This window comes from Lepus europaeus, chromosome 14, assembly GCF_033115175.1.
Source record: "Lepus europaeus isolate LE1 chromosome 14, mLepTim1.pri, whole genome shotgun sequence".
NCBI lineage: Eukaryota > Metazoa > Chordata > Mammalia > Lagomorpha > Leporidae > Lepus > Lepus europaeus.
Genome location: NC_084840.1, coordinates 47,772,014 through 47,792,820, shown reverse-complemented (window position 1 = coordinate 47,792,820; position 20,807 = coordinate 47,772,014). Strand labels below are relative to the sequence as shown.

General features: G+C 44.0%; 1 long non-coding RNA gene across 1 annotated transcript in view; it reads right to left on the bottom strand.

Annotated features, from left to right (window-relative positions):
* Positions 1 to 4,558: 4,558 nt before the first annotated feature.
* The window catches only part of LOC133773777 (uncharacterized), a 186,463-nt gene continuing 170,214 nt past the window's right edge, over positions 4,559 to 20,807 (bottom strand). The window contains exon 4 of the long non-coding RNA XR_009867968.1: positions 4,559 to 4,849. This is a non-coding gene — a long non-coding RNA (uncharacterized LOC133773777). The remainder of the gene's footprint in view (positions 4,850 to 20,807) is intronic.

Here is a 20,807-nt window from a genome sequence, read left to right as displayed (position 1 = left end):
ACTTCTACCCTCCTGGACTCAGTACCCTAAGCATCAGTCCTTAAAGCAAATGCTGTCAAGTTCACACTCTTTCTACTGTACGATGGTCAGTGGAAACTGTGTTTGGAATTTCGATTTGCTTCCCAGGCCCATTGTCTCTTATGATGCTGGGCAGCTGCAGAGAGCGCAGCTCCCAGGCAGTCACACAGTCATGTGAGGACGTAACTGCTGTGTGCTGAACTGGAATGTGCAGCAGGTAGGAGGATGAAGTGCATTGCTTGTGATGGGTTTACCCAGGCGTACTCCCCCTTCACAGCGAGGAGCACCTGTGTGCTCTCATCACGTCTGTGGGTAGCTTGCTTAGCTTGTGCTGTGGCTCATTTAGAGGATATCATCTCTTCTGTCCCCCTTGCTGACTTGTCTGATGCTCAGAGGAATGAGGGGTACCCACGGTCCTGCCACACACAGCCTCATTTCCACGCTGGCTGGGGCGGCTGTTCTCTGACAACAGAAAGTGGGCTACATCTACAGGCCCAGAATCGGAGAAGGCGGGAGCTCAAGATGTCCCCATTTGGTGCCTTCCCTACAGGTTCTATCCTTGGGTATTGGGTTGGCCAAGCTTGAGAATTTGATTTCCTCTGAAGTTGTATTAGAATGAGGCCTGCTGGGCTCGACTCATAGCCTTTTCTGGCTATGAGGATTTGTTTTTCTCTTTTAGATTTATTTATTTATTTGAAAGACAGAGTTAGAGAGAGGTAGAGAGAGAGAGAGAGAGAGAGAGAGAGAGAGAGTTTTCCACCCACTGGTTCACTCCCCACATGGCTGCAATGGCTGGAGCTGAGCTGATCCAAAGTCAGGAGCCAGGAGCTTCTTCTGGGTCTCCCATGCAGGTGCAAGGGCCCAGGCACTTGGGCCATGTTCTACTGCTTTCCCATGCCATAGCAGAGAGCTGGATCAGAACTGGAGCTCCTGGGACTTGAACTGGTGCCCATATGGGATACCGGTGCTGCAGGTGGAGATTTAGCCTCCTATGCCACAGTGCCGGCCCCACTATTTCTTCCTGTCTTTTCTTAACATGTTGCTAGTTTTATTTTCTTTACATTTTTAAACTTATATGTTTAATTGACTTATTTTTATTTAAAAAATCGGAATATCATTTAGAACTATTCTTAAATTATAAAAGATTTTTGTATATAGTCTTCCTTTCTTCATCATTTTCTTTTTTAAACTTTTTATTCACTTATTTTTATTTATTTGGAAGAGAGTGAAAGAGGGCTGCTATCTGCTGGTTCACTCCCATGTGCTTGTAACAGCCACAGGCTGCGCCGAAGCTGGGAGTCAGAAACTCAGTCTAAGTCTTCCACGTGGCTGGCAGGAACTCAAATACTTTGGGCAGTTAGCAGGAAGCTAGAATTAGGAGCAGAGCCGGGACTCAAACACAGGCACTTGGATTTGGAATGCAGGCATCCCAAGTGGGCTCTTAAACCACTGGGCCAGTGCCTACCCCTGCCTTTTCATTATTTTCTAAATAATCTGTAATTGTTGTTTGTTTTTTGACTTCAAAGTTATTGAGGAGAGGTTTAAAATATTTTCAAGTTTTTTTTTTAAAGTGCTTTAATTTGTCTTATGTACAGATAGTCTTTTTTTTTTTTTTTTTTTGACAGGCAGAGTGGACAGTGAGAGAGAGAGACAGAGAGAAAGGTCTTCCTTTTGCCGTTGGTTCACCCTCCAATGGCCACCGCAGCCAGCGCACTGCACTGATCCGAAGGCAGGAGCCAGGTGCTTCTCCTGGTCTCCCATGCGGGTGCAGGGCCCAAGCACTTGGGCCATCCTCCACTGCACTCCCTGGCCACAGCAGAGAGCTGGCCTGCAAGAGGGGCAACCGGGACAGAATCTGGCGCCCCGACCGGGACTAGAACCTGGTGTGCCGGTGCTGCAAGGCAGAGGATTAGCCTATTAAGCCATGGCGCCGGCCTCAAGTTTTTTTTAAAATAAATTAGTTTTATTAATTTGTGGTTATATCACTATATAGTTTGAAAGAATATGCCAAATATAATCCCAATTTTGTAATTTGTTACTTTCCTTTGTTTTTATTTTTATTTTTGTTTTTCTTACATATACCAAAGAAATGATTTGCCAAAGAAGATAAAAATAACAGAATCTGATATATGGTGTGCAATATACACAGGAAAGGAAAGTTCAGACTATAAATATTTTCTTTTCTTTGTCTTTATATTACCAAAGTTTCTGGCACACAAGAAATTCATATGAGGACAGTACGGGGGTAAGATGATTCTCTTTAATCTCAGAATTCTCACATAATGATCAGGGAAAAGCAACAAGTATAATAAATTCCTATGTTTTTCTCTGAAGTGTTTACCAATATATTTTAAAAATAACTCCTGAGTATATATTTATGGCTTTAACAATGAAGCAACAGAGTTATATTTGGAAAAAACAAGAGGGTTTCCAAGGCAACACTGGGTTCTTTTTATTTATTTATTTATTTTTTATTTGAGAGGTAGAGTTACACACAGTGAAAGGGAGAGAGAGAGAAAGAAAGGTCTTCCTTCTGTTGGTTCACTCCCCAAATGGCTACAATGGCTGGAGCTGCACTGATCTAAAGTCAGGAGCCAGGTGCCCCTTCCTGGTCTTCCAAGTGGGAGCAGGGGCCCAAGCACTTGGGCCATCTTCTACTGCTTTCCCAGGCCACAGCAGAGAGCTGCACTGGAAGAGGAGCAACCGAGACAGAATCTGGCGCCCCAACTGGGACTAGAACCCGGTGTGCCGGTGCCACAGGCGGAGGATTAGCCTGTTGAGCCACGGCGCCGGCCAGTGTTTAGTCTAAATAAAATAGTCTTGAAAAAAGGTATGTGGCATTTTGATTATGTTGATTTTTGGTAGGAAGGAGATGAAGTGGATTGAGAGCAAGGAATATTTCACAGACAGTAATGACTTCTAGTTAAGCATTCAGTGGCTTCTAAAAAGTTTTATTTATTTACTTATTTATTTGAAAAGCAGACACACACAGAGAAACAGAAAGAGATGTTCCATCCACTGGTTCACTCCCTATATGCTCACAATAGTCAGGTTGAAGTCAGGAAACACGGGTCTCCATTGTGGGTGGCAGGAACCAACATGAGCCATCACGTCTTCCTCAGAGCGTAGATTAACAGTACGCTGAAATCAGAAGCAGAGCCAGGTCTCAGACCCAGGCCCTCCAATGTGAGATGCAGGTATCCCAAGTGGCATCCTAACCACCACACAAAATACCCGAGTCTAAACCTTCAGGGTTTGAAAAATCAAATTACAATTTCTGACAGTTTGTACTGCATTTTTTTTGGTAAGATTTATTTATTTATTTGAAATTCAGAATTCCAGAGAGAGAGGGGACACACACACACACACACACACACAGAGGATGGTCCAGGTGCTTTGGCCCTGCACCTGCATGGGAGACCAGGAGGAAGCACCTGGCTGCTGGCTTCAGATCGGCAGTAGCAACCATTTGGGGGGTGAACCAACGGAGGGAAGACCTTTCTCTCTGCCTCTCTCTCTCACTGCCTAACTCTGCCTGTCAAAATAAAATAAATAAATAAATAAATAAAAACTGCAACTTTCATTAAAATCCTGTTCTTATCTCTAATCTACCTTTTTGAAAGCATTTTTATGCTATATTTTTTAAAACTTTTATTTAATGAATATAAATTTCCAAAGTACAGCTTATGGATTACAATGGCTCCCCCCCATAACTTCTCTCCCACACGCAACCTTCCCCTCTCCCGCTCCCTCTCCCCTTCCATTCACATCAAGATTCATTTTCAATTATCTTTATATACAGAAGATCAATTTAGCATATATTAAGTAAAGCTTTCAACAGTTTTATGCTACATTATTAATGAGAATTATACACACATTATATCTTTTATTGCAAATAAATAGGTTTTTAAAATAAAACTACAAATAAATTACCTGTTGTATAAAGAATATTGCCACCTAGATGATTTTTGAAAGAATAAAAAAAATTGCATTCTGATTGTAATTAGGTTTCCTTAAAGAGTTTACAGTGCTTGATTCTATTGGTGACAATTTAAAGTAGGTGATACATTGTCTTTATTTTATAAATATATTTAGTATGTCTAGATTGGAAAGATCTGAGGAGTCAATGTTTACTGTTAATAGAGCTGTAGAGTTAAGACCAAAGGGAAAACACACCACATCTTGTAACGCGGATTGGGGTGTACATTCTCACTAATTTGTGCATCCATGCCAGGGCTGAAGTGTCAATAAAAAGGAATGACTCTGGTTGAGTAGGAAGTCCTAGAGGCAAAATCACCTGCAGAAAACACACTGAATGCTGTGTTTGAAACTCCTCTCTGAATAGCAGAGCTCACTGCAGCACTGGTAACCACACATCAGATAGTAGTTACTGTGTCTGTTGTCTTTTTTTCTCTCAGATATTTTTAAAATTTATAAATGTAGTTTATTAGTGATAACTTATAAAAAGCAGAAAGTTCAACTCAGTTCTAATGACATGGTATATACAGTTTGTACTGTCATTTTTCTCTTGTACCACATAATAATAATTTTTCCCATATGAGAACATATTTTAGCTACTACATAATATCTAATCTAGTATGCATACCGCTAGCACACTTCACCATTCTGTATCAGTAAGCATTTATGATGCTTCATTTCTTCGCTGTCATATGCAGTGCTGAAATGAGAATCTGCTATGACTTCAACAGTGCTTGGCGCCTGAGTTCATCCCAAGGGTCATGGGTTGCGATGCTGGAAGCGTGGAAACGGAATCCAATTACGGTGCTCAGGAGGTGGCCTCGCTGGAGGTCCCTGGGTCACGGGGGCATGTCTGGGGGAAGAGGTTGTGAGCAGAGTGTTGGTTATTAGAGCCTCAGCCTAGCCCAGCTGTTCCCTCTGCTTCTTGGCTGGCTACATGATCATCTCATTCCCCCAACACACGCTCAGCCATTGCCAGCCTCAGGCTTCCCCAGGCAGCTGACCCTGGGGGCCACCATCCCTGGACTGTGAACCTCAATGCCATAAGCCAAAACAAAGTAGCTTGTCTTAAGTATTTAGTGATGGTGCTGAAAAGCTAACTGGTACAGGGTCTTTGTATATGAAGACTTCCCTGCCCCTACATTTAGGATAAATTTCTTAAGTGATGTTTTTATAAGCAACACCACTGAGGCAGACTGCTACTATATTTAGACTCCCCCCCCCCTTTTTTTTTTGGAAAGATTTATTTATTTAGGTGAAAGGCAGACATACAGAGAAAGAGAAGGAGAAAGAGGTGGGGGAGGGGAAATCTTCCATCTGCTGATTCACTCCCCAGATGGCCACAATGACTGGGGCTGGGCCACGCCAAAGCCAGGAACTTCTGGGTCTCCACAGTCTTGGGCCATCCTCTGCTACTTTCCCAGGCCATAGCAGAGAGCTGAATTGGAAGAGAAGCAGCCAGGATATGAACCCAGCACCCACGTGGGATACTGGCGCTGCAAGTGGAGACATAAACCTACTATGCCATAGCACCAACCCCTATATTTAGACCTCTTAACATGTATTGCTTGGGGCTGGCACTGTGGCGTAGCGAGTTAACACCCTGGCCTGAAGCGCCGGCATCCCATAGGGTACCGGTTCGAGACCCGGCTGCTCCACTTCTGATCTAGCTCTCTGCTATGGCCTGAGAAAGCAGTAGAAGATGGCCCAAGTCCTTGGGCCCCTGCACCCATGTGAGAGACCCAAAAGAAGCTCCTAGCTCCTGGCTTCGGATAGGTGCAGCTCCAGCTGTCGCAGCCAATTGGGCAGTGAACCATCGGATGGAAGACCTCTCTTTCTCTCTCTCTGCCTCTCCTCTCTCTGTGTAACTCTGACTTTCAAATAAATAAATAAATCTTTTAAAAAAAAGAGCTTAAAAAAGACATATGCATATGCCTTTAAAGAAAAAAACATGTATTGCTAACCTGACATCGAAAAATGGCTGGGTCAGTTTGCACCCCTATTGACAATATATGAGAATGTCTATTTCAGCATACTTCTAGCAGCCTTGACAACTGTCATTTAAAACCTGTCACCCCATTGTTTTTGTTGCTAAAATATTTACTTATTGTGTTGTATCTCTTAGCTTGATAGGAATGTTTATAATGTCCTCATATTTGTTAACTTGCTTACTTCTGTAATTTAACTATGCATGCTTACAAGTGATTAGGTTATTTGCTAGACAGAGCAAACAGTTATACATAGAGAGAGCATCTACCAGATCACTCCCCAAATGCCTGCAGTGACTGGTGGGGACCAAACCTAGGAATCAGAAACTCAATCCAGTCTCCCACATGGGTGACAGGAAACCAACTACTTGAGCCATCACTGTCTGCATTAACAGGAGACGAATCAGGATCAGGAGCCAGACACTTTTTTTTTTTAATTTAAAGATTTATATGTATTTATTTGAAAGGCAGAGTTACATGGTCTTCCATCCACTGGTTCATTCCCCAAATGGCCGCACCAGCTGGAGCTGGGCCGATCTGAAGCCAGGATCCAGGAGCTTCTTCCAGGTCTCCCATGGGGGTGCAGGGGCCCAGACATTGGGCCTGGCTTTCCCAGGCCATCGCAGAACTAGATTGGAAGAGGAGCAGCTGGGTCTCGAACTGGAGCCCATATGGGATGCGGGCACTGCAGGCAGCAGAGCCGGACACTTTGATGTGGGATGCAGGCATCATAACTGGCAGCTTAACAACTAGGCCAATCGTCAGTACTGTACACTGATACATCACACACCCTACAGTTCAGCCTTTCCACAGACAGTGCAGTGACTTTTAGTGCATTCACAGAGCCGTGCAGACATCATCACAGTTGGTTTCTGAGCATTTTTTTTTTTTTATTTGACAGGCAGAGTTATAGATGGTGAGAGAGAGAGACAGAGAGAAAGGTCTTCCTTCCATTGGTTCACTCCCCAAATAGCTGTACCAATCCAAAGCCAGGAGCCAGTTGCTTCTTCCTGGTCTCCCATGCAGGTACAGATGCCCAAGCACTTCGGCCATCCTCCACTGCCCTCCTGGGCCACAGCAGAGAGCTGGCCTGGAAGAGGAGCAACCAGGACTAGAACCCGGTGCCCATATGGGATGCCGGCGCTGCAGCTGGAGGATTAACCAAGTGAGCCATGATGCCGGCCCTGAGCATTTTCATTACTTCAACAAGGAACTCTGCCTGCACTAGCTGTCTCCCCTCATTTCCCTCCAGATCTCTCCCAGACCCAGGCAACCACCAATCTCTCCTTTCTGTCTTTGTGTGTCTGCTTATTCTGGATGTTCACATAAATTAAACTATACAATCTATGGCCTTTTGTGATTGCCTGCTTTCACTTAGCTTGGGTTTTCAAAGGTCAACAATGTTGTAGCATTGGCAGCACTTCCCTTCTCTTTATTGCCTAATAATATTACATTGTATGAATATAACTCATTTTATTTATCCATCTATTAGGTAATGGATACTTGGGTTGTTTCCACTTTGTGAATTAAGAATAATGCTTTGTGAATTAAGAATAATATTATTAAGAATAATAATCCATGAACATTCATGTATGAGTGTTTGAGTGGATATATATTTTCATTTCTCTTGGGTTGCTAGGTCACATGGTAACACCATGTTGAACGTTCTGAGGAACTTCCAGATTGTGCGTGTTTTGTTGCGTATTACTCTGGTGATGTCTTGGGTGCTTTCCTTATAGGTTTGTATATGAGCTCTTTATATAAGGTCAATGTTAATTGTACATACTCGCAGAAAGTATTTTCTCCTATATATTATTTGCCTTTAATTTAGGTAATATTTCATGTGCAAGTATTTAAATTTTATATTGTCAGTTCTGTTTTATTTTGTAAATTGTTTCATTGTTTACAAGCTTTAAGAAATGATTTCATTTGGTATAGCAGTTAAGTCACTGCTTGAACATCTGCATCCAGTGTCCAAGTTCCTGGCTCAGATTCTGGCTCCCCTGCTTATGGTCCAGCTTCTTGCTAATGCACACCTTGGGAGGAGGCAGGTGATAGCTCCTTGCTACCCATGCGGGAGACCTGGCTAAAGTTCCTGGCTCCTGACTTAAGTTCAGCCCTGGCTATTGTGGGCATCTGAGGAGTGAAGCAGCAAATGGAAAACCTCTGTCTATCCTCTTGTCTCTCCTTCTGGCTCTTTGCCTTTCAAATAAAATGAAAATAAATTGTAAAAAGTCTAATTCATCTGCAGAATTTGATAAATATTAACATTTACTTTTTTGTATTTTTAAAAGATTTTTAAAAATATTTATTTATTTAATTATTTGAAAGGCAGAGTTACAGAGAGGCAGAGCCAGAGAGTGAGAGAGAGGTCTTCCATCCCCTGGTTCACTCCCCTGATGCTGCAACAGCTGGAGCTGCACTGATCTGAAGCCAGGAGCCAGGAGCTTCCTCCAGGTCTCCCATACAAGTACAGGGGCCCAAGGACTTAGGCCATCTTCTGCTTTCCCAGGCCATAGCAGAGAGCTGGACTGGAAGTAGAGCAGCTGGAACTCCAACTGGCACCCACATTGGCTATGGGCACTGCAGGGGGCAGCTTCACCTGGTATGCCACAGCGCCGGCCCCTAGAAGTATTTTTTACAGAGGCTGGTGCAGTGGCGTAATGGGCTAAGCCTCTGCCTGTGGTGCTGGCATTCCATATGGATGCTGCTTCTAGTCCTGGCTGCTCTTCTTCTGATCTAGCTCTCTGCTGTGGCCTGGGGTAGCAGTAGAACATGGCCCAGGTGCCTGAGCCCCTGCACCCGCACAGGAGACCCGAAAGAAGCTCCTGGCTCCTGGCTTTGGATCAGCTCAGCTCCAGTCATTGTGGCCACCTTGGGAGTCAACCAGTGGATGCAAGACCTCTCTCTTTGTCTCTCCCTCTCTGTAACTCTACCTTTCAAATAAGTAAGTAAAATCTATTTTTTTTTTTAAGTATTTTATTGGGGCTGGCGCTGTGGCGCAGTGGGTTAAAGCCCTAGCCTGAAGCACTGGCATCCCATATGGGTGCTGGAAGAGGCTGCTCCTCTTCCACTCCAGCTCTCTGCTATGGCCTGGGATAGCAGTAGAAGATGGCCCAAGTCCGTGGGCCTTTGTACCCATGTGGGAGACCCGGAGGAAGCTCCTGGCTCCTGGCTTCAGATTGGCACAGCTACAGCTGTTGCAGCCATCTGGGGAGTGAACCAGTGGATGGAAGACCTCTCTATCTCTACCTCTCTGTGTAACTCTTTCAAATAAATAAAAATAAATCATTTAAAAAAGTATTTTATTACCTTTGTTGCTTTGTTTCAGTGAATAGTGTGAGATTAAGAGCTAAATGGAATCTCACTCCAAGTTATCTAACCAATTGTAACATTACCATTTTCTTAACACTTCTTCCCTCCCCTACTGAATTTATGTGCATCTTTTATTATTTACTATTTTATATGTCCTAATTTTTACTATTTTATATGTCCTAATGTCTGTCTTAGTGTGTCCATTTTTGTACCGGTACCACATTGTTTAAGTTACTGAAGGTTTATTTTTTAAAATTGTTTAAGCTCTTTATTCAGTGAGAGAAATACACTATCATGTGTTTTATATCTGGAAAATGACCATTCCTCCCCTTAACCTATATTCAATTAATCATCTTTTCCAAAAATATTTAGATGCTTCCTAGATTTTCCCAATGTTTTGTTTTCTATGTGCTCTGGGAATATGAGTATTTATTGCACCTGCAGGAGACACACAAATCTCTTTAAGGGATTTGACATTTTTTTAATATATTTTTTTTATTTGACAGGTAGAGTTATAGACAGTGAGAGAGAGACAGAAAAGTCTTCCTTCTGTTGGTTCACTCTCCTAATGTCCGCAATGGCCGGAGCTACGTGGATCTGAAGCCAGGAGTTTCTTCCTGGTCTCTCATGCAGGTGCAGATGCCCAAGCACTTGGGCCATCCTCCACTGCCCTCCCGGTCCACAGCAGAGAGCTGGCCTGGAAGAGGAGCAACCTGGACTAGAACCTGCGCCCATATGGGATACTGGCACCCCAGGCAGAGGATTAACCTAGTGTGCCATGGCGCCAGCCCCAGGGACTTGACATTTTAGTAGTATTGAATTTTGTCATCCAGAACATATCTCTCTGGTTACAGTGTTTGGAAATAGCTCAGCCTAGTAAGGTACTCACGCAAACCACATGTTATTTGCTCCCAGTGCAGACAAATCCAACTTTTATGGAGCCTGCAGCTTATGCAATTTTGGAGGCTTTTTAAAAAAATTATTTTCACTTTACTTGAAAGGCATGGAGAGAGGGAGAGAGAGAAAGAGAGAAAGAGAGGTGTCTTCCATCCACTGGTTCACTCCCCAATTGGCTGCAACTGCTGGAGCTGAGCTGATCTGAAGCCAGGAGCCAGGAGCTCCTTCTGGGTCTCCCATGTGGGTGCAGGGGCCCAGGACTTGGGCCATCCTCCACTGCTTTCCCAGGTCACAGCAGAGAGCTGGATTGGAAGTGGAGCAGCCAGGACTTGAACCGGCACCATATGGGATGCCAGCACTGCAGGCAGTGGCTTTACTCGCCACGCAATAGTGTCGGCCCCAAAAGAGAATCTTTGATCTACTGGTTCACACCCCACATGGCTGCAACAGCCAGGAGCCAGGAATTCCATCTGGGTCTCCCCATGGGGGCAACAGGAGCAATAACACAAGTCCTTGGGCCCTCATCTTCTGCTTCCCAAGTGCTTGGGCAGGGATCTGAATCAGAAACAGAAGCAGAGGAGCTGGGGCTCAAAACGGCTGCTCTGATACAGGCTGTGGGTACCCCAAGCAATCCACTTCTAGAGGCTTTTAGGTTTTTATAAGCCCTTTTTTAAAGATTTACTTATTTATTTGAAAGTCAGAGTTACTTGGTAATAACAGATACTTATATAAGCATCATATTTTACAACTTTACAAAGCATTTTTATAAGCACTTTCTTTTGAGGATTTTTGGTTTTTAAAGGATACAAAATTACAAATACAAGATTAAGTACTTGCTATGGTTTGGTTGTAGTTTGAGTTGTCCCCCCAAAATTCATGTGCTGGAAGCCTGTCCCCAGATGTTGAGAGGTGGTGACCTTTCTGAAATGGGGCCCAGCGGGAGCCAAGTAGGTCACTGGGGGCATTACCTGGAAGGAGATTAACAGTTCTTACAGGACCTCTCCATTCCTGTGAGAGCAAGGGGAGCCCAGTCTGTGGCCACACCAGCCTGGGCACACCTGAGCTCGCCTGGGGAGCCTGGCCCACCCTGAGATTTCCCCTTCTGCACACTGCTCTTTTCCTTTTTGCTTCTCCACTGTGTTGTGATACAGTCGGGGGCTCCAGCCAGGACGCCAGTCCCTTCAGACCTCCAGACCTGTGAGCCAAGGTCTTGTGTGAAATACTCAGCCTTGGGTGTTTTGTTATGACGATGGAAACCTGGCTAAGGCAGCACCGGACCTTGGAAAGAGCTCGCGCCCACGTCGGGCTCCAGGCTGCCTGCGTTCTGCTGTTCTGCCGGTGGTGGCGTCCATTGACAGGCAGGTTGTTCTTGAGGATGCTGACTATTGTTATTATTATTTTTTAAAAATATGTTATCTTGCATTCTTATAGGAATGAGAGAACCCATTCACTGAACTTAGAAAATACATTTAAAAAGATTTTCTAAGTTTCCACTTTGGAATTTTTTTTAAAGATTTATTTATTTACTTGAAAGAGTTAGAGAGAGAGAGAGATCTTCCATCTGATGGTTTATTCCCCAAATGGCCACAATGGCTGGGGCTGGGCCAGGAGCCAGGAGCCAGGAGCTTCATCTGAGTCTCCCACATGGGTGCAGGGACCCAAGCACTTGGGCTATCTTCTACTCCTTACCAGAGAGCTGGATCGGAAATGGAGCAGCTGGGACTCAAACCAGTGTCCAGAAAGGATGCTGGTATCTCAGGCAGCAGCCTTACCTGCTACACTATAGCACCAGCCCCATTTGGAACTTCTGTGCAAACAATCACAGTGTAAGCAACTAGTAATCACTTTATATCATCCTCAGTATTTTCTCCGTTCATCTTGAGTTTTTTGAGGGAAAAGATTGTACATTGTAGGTAATTTATAAATTTAGATAGTATTGGGGCCGGCGCTGTGGTGTAATGGGTAAAGCCACTGCCTGAAGTGCTGACATCCCATATGGGCGCTGGTTCTAGTCCCAGCTGCTCCTCTTCCGATCCAGCTCTCTGCTATGGCCTGGGAAAGCAGTAGAAGATGGCCCAAGTCCTTGGGCCCCTACACCCATGTGGGAGACTCGGAAGAAGCTCCGGCCATTGCAGCCAATTGAACCAGCAGATGGAAAACCTCTCTCTCTCTCTCTCTCTCTCTCTCTCTCTGCCTCTCCTTCTTTCTCTGTGTAACTCTGACTTTCAAATAAATAAATAAATGTTTAAAAAAATTTAGGTAGTATTAGAAAGGTTATTTGGTATATGTCTTCCCACTGCTACTGTATTTTAGAATATAAGGGATAAGATTTTAAAAATATATTTATATGAGAGAGAGAGAGAGAGAGAGAGAATGAGAATCTTCCATCTGATTCAGTCCTCAAATGGCTATAACCACCAGGGAGCCAGGAGCCCAGAACCGGAGCCAGGAGCCAGGAGCCCAGAGCTCCATTCAGATCTCCCACATGAGTGGCAAGGGCCCAGGTACTTGTGCCATCTGCTGCTGCTGCTTTCCCAGGTGAATTAGAAGGGAGCGTATTTGGACTCTGGCTTTGCAGGCTGCAGCTTATCTCACTGCGCCACATGCAAGGCCCAGAGATCAGATTTTTATAGGCTATTTGAAAACTGCATGTTTAAAAACAACAAGACAGGCTACTTAAAGTTTTTTTTTTTTTTTTTGACAGACAGAGTGGACAGTGAGAGAGACAGAGAGAAAGGTCTTCCTTTTGCCGTTGGTTCACCCTCCAATGGCCGCCGCGGCTGGCGCGCTGTAGCCAGTGCACCGCGCTGATCCGATGGCAGGAGCCAGGTGCTTCTCCTGGTCTCCCATGGGGTGCAGGGCCCAAGCACTTGGGCCATCCTCCACTGTACTCCCTGGCCACAGCAGAGAGCTGGCCTGGAAGAGGGGCAACTGGGACAGAATCCGGGGCCCCGACCGGGACTAGAACCCGGTGTGCCGGCGCCGCAAGGCGGAGGATTAGCCTAGTGAGCCGCGGCGCCGGCCTACTTAAAGTTTTTGATTCCTCCTTTAATCTCTTTGAATCCTAATGTAAGATGCTGTAGAATAACAGAAAAATAGACAGCATACCACCAATAAGGCCTAAATTTGGAACAAAACTATTTAAAACATGGTTTACATTTAAATAAAATATAATAGCCCTTAATTGCATTCAGTAGCTAGGTAAGAGAAATGAGGGACAGTATACTGTTACATCTCTCTCTCTCTCTTTTTAAAGATTTATTTATTTGAAAAGCAGAGTTACAGAGAGAGAGAGAGAGAGAGAGAGAGAGAGAGAGAGAAATCTTCCATCCATTGCTTTACTCCCTAAATGGCTACAATGGCTAGGTGTTGGCTAGGCCAAAGCCAAGAGTCAAGAACTTCATCTGGGTTTCCTACAAGAGTGGCAGGTGCTCAAGAACTTAGGCCATCTTCCACTGCTTTCCCAGATACATTAGAGGGAGCTGGATTGGAAGTGGAGCAGCCGGGACTCAAACTGGTGCTAATATGGGATGCTAGTGTTGCAGGCAGCAGCTTAACCTGCTGTGCCACAGTGCTAGTCCTTGTTATATCATCTCTTTTGCTGGACAACTTTTCTTTAAAATTTTTATTTATTTTCACTTACTTGAAAGAGCAAGAGGGTGGTGGTAAGAGATATTCACCTTCCATCTGTTGGTTCACTCCCCAGATGCTCACAACAGTCAGAGCTGGACCAGGCCGGAAATCTATCTAGGTCTGCAACATGGGTGGCAGGGACAAGTACTCAAGCCATCATCTGTTGACTCCCAGGATGTACATTAGCAGGAAGCTGGATTGAAAGCAGAGGCAGGGCTAAAACCCAGGCACTACAAGGTAGGACAGGTGTTCCCAAGTGGAGGCTGAACTTCAGCAATACAATTCTCAGAATCTGTTGGACTACTTTAAATTAAGTATTATTTAGTATTGTGGGTGCTTTTAAAACTTTTAAGCTTTTATCATTGTGTAGTTTTTAATGTAGGGCATGAAATATTGTCTTTAAAACTTTAATTTTTAAAAACCCTAGAGAGCCTTCAGATGTGACTTAATTAAATTGAAATCAACTTTGGATTTATATTTAGACAGTTTTCTTTTTTTTAAAAGATTTATTTATTTATTTGAAAGGCAGAGTTACAGAGAAACAGAGGCAGAGAGAGTGAGAGAGAGAGAGAGGTCTTCCATCTGCTGGTTCACTCCCCAAATGGCCACAACGGCTGGAGCTGTGCTGATCCGTAGCCAGGAGCTTCTTTTGGGTCTTCCATGTGGGTGCAGGGGCCCAAGGAGTTGGGCCATCTTCTGCTTTCCCAGGCCATAGCAGAGAGCTGGATCAGAAGTGGAGCAGCCGGAGCTTGAACTGGCATCCACATGGGATCTGGCACTGCAGGCCATGGCTTCACCCGCTATACGACACAGCGCTGGCCCCTAGACAGTTTTCACAAGACAGGCAGAGCCTGTGCTCATTGATTTGCTTGCTCTCAGATGGTGTGGTCTTCCACGGCTCCAATGCAAGGCAGGACAGGTGGGACATTTTTGGCTGACACAGTGATTGGATATTTGTGGTACTAGTGGCACTGAGAAGAGCCTGGAGAACCCTAAGGGCTGATTCAGTTCTGTACAATGAAACATTTTTGCTGTTCTGCTGTGGTTTCAAAAGATGAGCTGATTAATACCCTACAATATGGCAATAATACCTTAGTGTTATCTTCTTCAAAAAGTTTTATTAGGAGCCATACAAAAAGGTTCCTTATCATTTAGGAAAGAGTCATTGCTGTAGAGGAAGCTTAAATGGTATAAAGATACCAGGGGTCTCCAAAATGCCCATGGAAAATGCATATTATTAAAAAACACTGCGTGGTTTGTAATATTTTGTACTAAAATAAACTGATCATTTAATTCTATTCTTCCTTCAGAATTACCAAAAACTTACTCCCTCTGTAGATCTTATCTTTAATTAAAGCTTATAATTTTGTTCTTCATAAGTTTGGGGGCATTAATTTGATGCTTTAAAAATTATACGAAAATATGACTAATCTTGGATTACTGAGTTTGCATTTAAGGAGCCCTTACATGCTGTGCTCAGAGTGTGCCACTCACTCCTGTCTTCCTACTCCAGCCCTGATGCATACAGTTCATTGACAACGGTTTTAGTGTAGCCATGTAGTTACTGTAAAAGCAAGAAAATCGATTGCATTGAGCATTTAGAGACTTGAGAATCTTTTTACTAATAAACCAAATATTTTCAAGAGGTACATGAAAAACAGAAATCAACTGCATTTTATTAATGCTACTTTAAAATAGTCCATTCTCTATCTTTTTTTGTTGTTGTTGTTGTACAGCAATAAGAAATCATTGATGTGAAAATCACATCTTAAAATTATCTAGGGCAGACTTTGCGGTAGAGAGAATTAAGCTACCTCTTGAGACATCTATACCCTTTATCCAAGTGCCTGATTCAAGTCCTGGCTGCTCTACTTCTGACTTGGCAGTCGGTAGATGATGGTTCAAGTACTTGGGTTCCTGCCATCCATGTGGGAGACTCAGATAGAGTTCCAGACAGGGTTGTTGTGTCTGTTTAGGGAGCGAACCAGTGGATGGAATCTCTTTGTCTCCCTTTGTCAGTCTTTCAAATAAATAAATAATTATTTATCTGAAGCTTGCCTGTTGTTTTTCAGTCTTGCTTTCAGGTGTCTCTGATATCTATCAGGGAACTTTGCTGTAGTTTCTTCTGTTTACTTCTTTCTGAAATTCCACCCAACGGTCACTGCGGCTTTTGAAAACATGTTCTCCAAAGTCCTTTTAAGTACTGGATGCTAAATGTATTCTTTGAAAGGTGGTAGCATTTTGAAATAATTGATAGGTTTTCTACACTCAAATAGGGAATGATTTTGATTATATACTTTGTTGATAAGGCCCAGATCACTTTTGAGAATATTGTATTTCCTCTCTAAAATGTCATGACTTTTCTCCTTACACACAAATAATTATGATGTGTTATTACTTATTCTAACACTGTTTTTTGTTCTAGTGTCCTCTTGTACCTATGTTTATTTGGGGGTTTTGGAGTATCTTATGGAATGACATCTCTTAAGTCAGAATGTAATTACTAAGTCAATGCAAAGATCTATTTCAAGAAATCTTTTAGTGTTATAACTGAGCATTTATATATATATTTTTTAAAAAGTATTTTATTTATTTGAAAAGCAGAGTTGGAGGGAGAGATAGAGATACTTCCATTTACTGGTTCAGGAACTAGGAGCTTCCTCCAGGTCTCCCATGCGGGTGCAGGGGCCCAAGGACTTGGGCCATCTTCCACTGCTTTCCCAGGCCATAGCAGAGAGCTGGATCAGAAGTGGAGCAGCCAGGACTCAAACTGGCACCTATGTGGGATGCCGGCACTGCAGGCAGTGTCTTTACCTGCTATGCCACAGTGCTGGCCCCTCTCTGTTAAATTATTGTCAGGGTGCTATTTTCATTTTGAAAGCACTGTTGATATAGTTAGATCATATTATCTAAGAAATTCATTTTGGGGCTGGCGCCGTGGCTCAACAGGCTAATCCTCCACCTTGTGGCACCGGCACACCAGGTTCTAGTCCCGGTTGGGGCGCCAGATTCTGTCCCGGTTGCCCCTCTTCCAGGCCAGCTCTCTGCTATGGCCCGGGAGTGCAGTGGAGGATGGCCCAAGTGCTTGGGCCCTGCACCTGCATGGGAGACCAGGAGAAGCACCTGGCTCCTGGCTTCGGATCAGCGTGGTGCGCCGGCCGCAGCAGCCATTGGAGGGTGAACCAATGGCAAAAGGAAGACCTTTCTCTCTGTCTCTCTCTCACACTGTCCACTCTGCCTGTCCAAAAAAAAAAAAATTCATTTTGGGCTATGTGATAGAAGATATTTCCAAAGATGTCCTCCATATCTCTCATCCCAATTTTGTTCATGGTTTAACCTCACTGTTCCATCAAGAGGTGGAGTCTGACTTCCCTTTCCTTGGATGTGGGCTGATCCTGGGCCTCCTGACCAACAGAATGCAGCAAGGAAGTGTGGTGTAACCTTTAGGGTTTGTTCTTAGGAGCTTACATTTTTCACCTATGCCTCTACGAATACTCCTTTAAACCCAGCTGTCATGCTGGGAGGAAACCCAAGAGGTCACATGGAGAGGCTGACCTGGAAGAGAAAGGAGACCCTATGCCAGCAGCGCCAACAGCACTCCTAGCCAGTAGCTAGCACCCAACTGTCACTTACCTGATTGAGCTCATCCTGACTTCTATTTTTTTTAAGTATTATTTATTTATTTACTTGAGAAGCAGAGTTACAGACAGAGAGAGGAAGAGACAGAAAGGTCTTCCATCTGCTGGTTCACTCCCAAGATGACCACAATGGCTGGAGCTGCGCCGAGGTGAAGCCAGAAGCCAGGAGCTTCTTTCGGGTCTCCCATGCTGGTGCAGGGGCCCAAGTACTTGGGCCATCTTCCACTGCTTTCCCAGGCTACAGCAGAGAGCTGGATCAGAAAAGGAGCAGCAGGGACTAGAACTGACTCGCATATGGGATGCCGGTGCTACATGCAGAGGTTTAGCCCACTGCGCCACAGCGCTGGCCCCCATCCTGACTTCCTAAGGGTCCCAGAACCCCAGCTGATACCTCGTAAAGCAAAATTACTGCCAGTCAACCTGCGGAGTCATGGGAAGTAACTGTTTTTGGAATGGTTTGTCTCACTGCAATAGGAAAATGATAGACTATTAAAAAAGGGGGTCATTTCAGAGTATTTGCTCTAAAAAGAGGTTATTAAATCTGACATTGATGAGAATCACTGTCACAGACAATAAATACTATGTAGTTAGGACTTTTAAAAATACTTGCCTGGACTTTTTTCTTTTCTAATGGGAAATAATTTTGGTTAAAAAACTAAGCAGGGGTGGGCATTTGGTGTTAACGATTTAGATGCAGGTTAAGACACCTGTGTTGGGCCATCATCCCATATGGGCGTCAGTTCGAGTCCTGGCTGCTCCACTTATGATCCAGCTCCCTGCTAATACATCTGGGAAAGCAGTGGAAGATGGCCCAAGTGCTTGGGCCCCTGCACCTATGTGGGAGACCTGGAAGAAGCTCCTGGCTACTGGCTTCAGGTCAGCCCAGTTCTGGCCCTTGCAGCCCTGTGGGGAATGAACCAGTGGATGGGAGCCCTCTCTCTCTGCCTCTCAAATAAATAAATACTTTTTTTAAAAGACATCTGCATCAAACATTGGGGTACTTGAGTTCAATATCAAGCTCAGACTCCTGACTCTAACTTCCTGCTAATGAGGACCATGGGAGGCAGCGGGTTAAGGCTTAAGTACTTTGGTCCCTACCACCCATGAGGGACACCTGGATTGAGTCCTGTACTCTTGGCTTCAGCCTGGCCTGGCCTTGGCCACTGTAGGCATTTGGAGTGTGAATCAGTGGATAGGAGCTGTCCCTCACTGTCTGTCTGTCTCTCTCTCAAATAAATAAGTATAAATCCCTAGATTTAAAATGAGAACTAATTAGGCAGAAACTTGCCAGGCCAACTTATGAATTTTTCCTATTTCTTTCCATTTTGTTTCAGTGAGAAGTTAATGATTGTCTACAGTAAGACATGGTTAGAGTTAGGTGTAAGTCAGTGGTTGCCATCGTATGGTTCAAAAACTGATGAGTCCTTCCATCTCTACTCACCAATCTCTGCACTAATTTTCAAACGTAGACAGATTCACTCAGATAATGACTAGTGTTAGAGTTTTATCATCATTGTGTGTTTTGTCATGGATGTATTTTGACATGAAAACAAAGTTCTCATTCTTGGAATGTTGGGAAAACCACTGGTAGGTGTTGTTCCTAGGTCCTAGGTGCTGATGAGTTTGTGCCTGCTGGTGTGAATACCGTTAAGCTGTGTCTGTTTGGTTTCTGGACCCTAAAATGATTTGTATTCTTCCTGTAAATTGAACAATGATTTAGAAATAAAAAACTTCCATAGAAAATTTAGCTAAGAGGGGGGTGGTGTTGTGGCATAATGGGTTAAGCCACCATTTGCAACTCTAGCCTCCCATGTGGGTGCTGGTTTGAGGCCTGGCTGCTCCATTTCTGATCCAGTCCCCTACTAATGTGCCTGAAGAGCAGTGGAAGATGGCCCAAGTGCTTGGACCCCTGCCCCCCAAGGCAGAGGACCCTGGTGAAGTTCCTGGCCATTGTGGGAGTGAACCAGCAGATGGAAGATCTCTCCCTCTCTCTTTCTGTAACTCTGCCTTTCAAATAAATAAAATAAATCTTTAAAAGGAAAATTAGGTAAGAAATTTCCGGGGTCTGCATAGAGGAAAAAATGCCTTTTGTTAACCATCATAAAGAACCTGCTTCATAGAGTTGTGTTTAGAAGTCAGAGACTTTGTATAAAGTTCACTGGTATGGTGGAGCTATAAGACTGAGACTTAAAAGTGACTCGATATTGGAAGAGACTTGATTAACTTTTGAGCATTAGGTACTTTAAATCACTTCACACACCTGCGTTGGGAACCATGGATCCAATCTCCTGATGTACAGATAAGCAAATTCAAATTCCTCTCAAAGTAAATCAACACATACATTAAGATGCATATTGAGGTTGATTCGTCAGCTGTTTTTGCTATTTTTCTTCTAAGCAACAGCATCTTGCTTCAATTCTCTGCGTGTGCTGATCGTGTCTTAGCGATCATGCCCCTATAAAGGTCCAGTAATCACTTCTAGTAGTTACTGGAGTTCCTTGCACATCATGTCAAAAGGCAGTGCTGTCTTTCTGGTAAATAGTGGCTTCTTTTCCTTTATATTTGAGCTGGGACTGGTCCATAGTAATGTATTGGCTGTTCTTATCTGAAATCTGATTGCTATAGTTACTGGTACCATTCACCAGGGCAGTCAGGACATTCCCTGGCATTAACTGTGGAGGAGTAAAAATGGAATGTGGGGCACTGTTTATGATTTTTTAAAAAAGATTTATTTCCTTGAAAGAGTTACAGAGAGGCAGGAGCAGAGAGAGACAGAGAGGTCTTCTATCCGCTGGTTCACTCCCCAAGTGGCTGCAACAGACGGAGCTGGGCTGATCTGAAGCCAGGGTCTCCTGAGCGGGTGCAGAGACCCAAGAACTTGGGCCATCTGCTACTGCTTTCCCAGGCCATAGCAGAGAGCTGGATCAGAAGTGGAGCAGCTGGGACTCAAACCGGCGCCCATATGGGATGCCGGCACTGGATGTGGTGGCTTTAACTGTTACGCCACAGCACTGGCTCCTTATTTTATGATTTTATTAACAAGACATAAAAGAATTTTCATGATATTTGTATCTTCACAGTGCTTTGTCCTTACTCTAGCTTCTGAAGCACATAGAATTTTCTTTTTTACTCTGGCTTCTTGGAGATTTTCATGTTCAGGAGGGAAAACAATAAATTACTTCTTGAAATTGGACACTGTCCCAACCTGTCTTCTGTTGCTCTTTCCCATTGCATTTTCTCTGTCCTTTTGCACTCGTGTTTCTTTGTATCCTACTCCTCTCTGCACATTCTTGTGTGAACAGACAGTTTCCAAAAACACATCTTTGGAGATCCCAGTTTA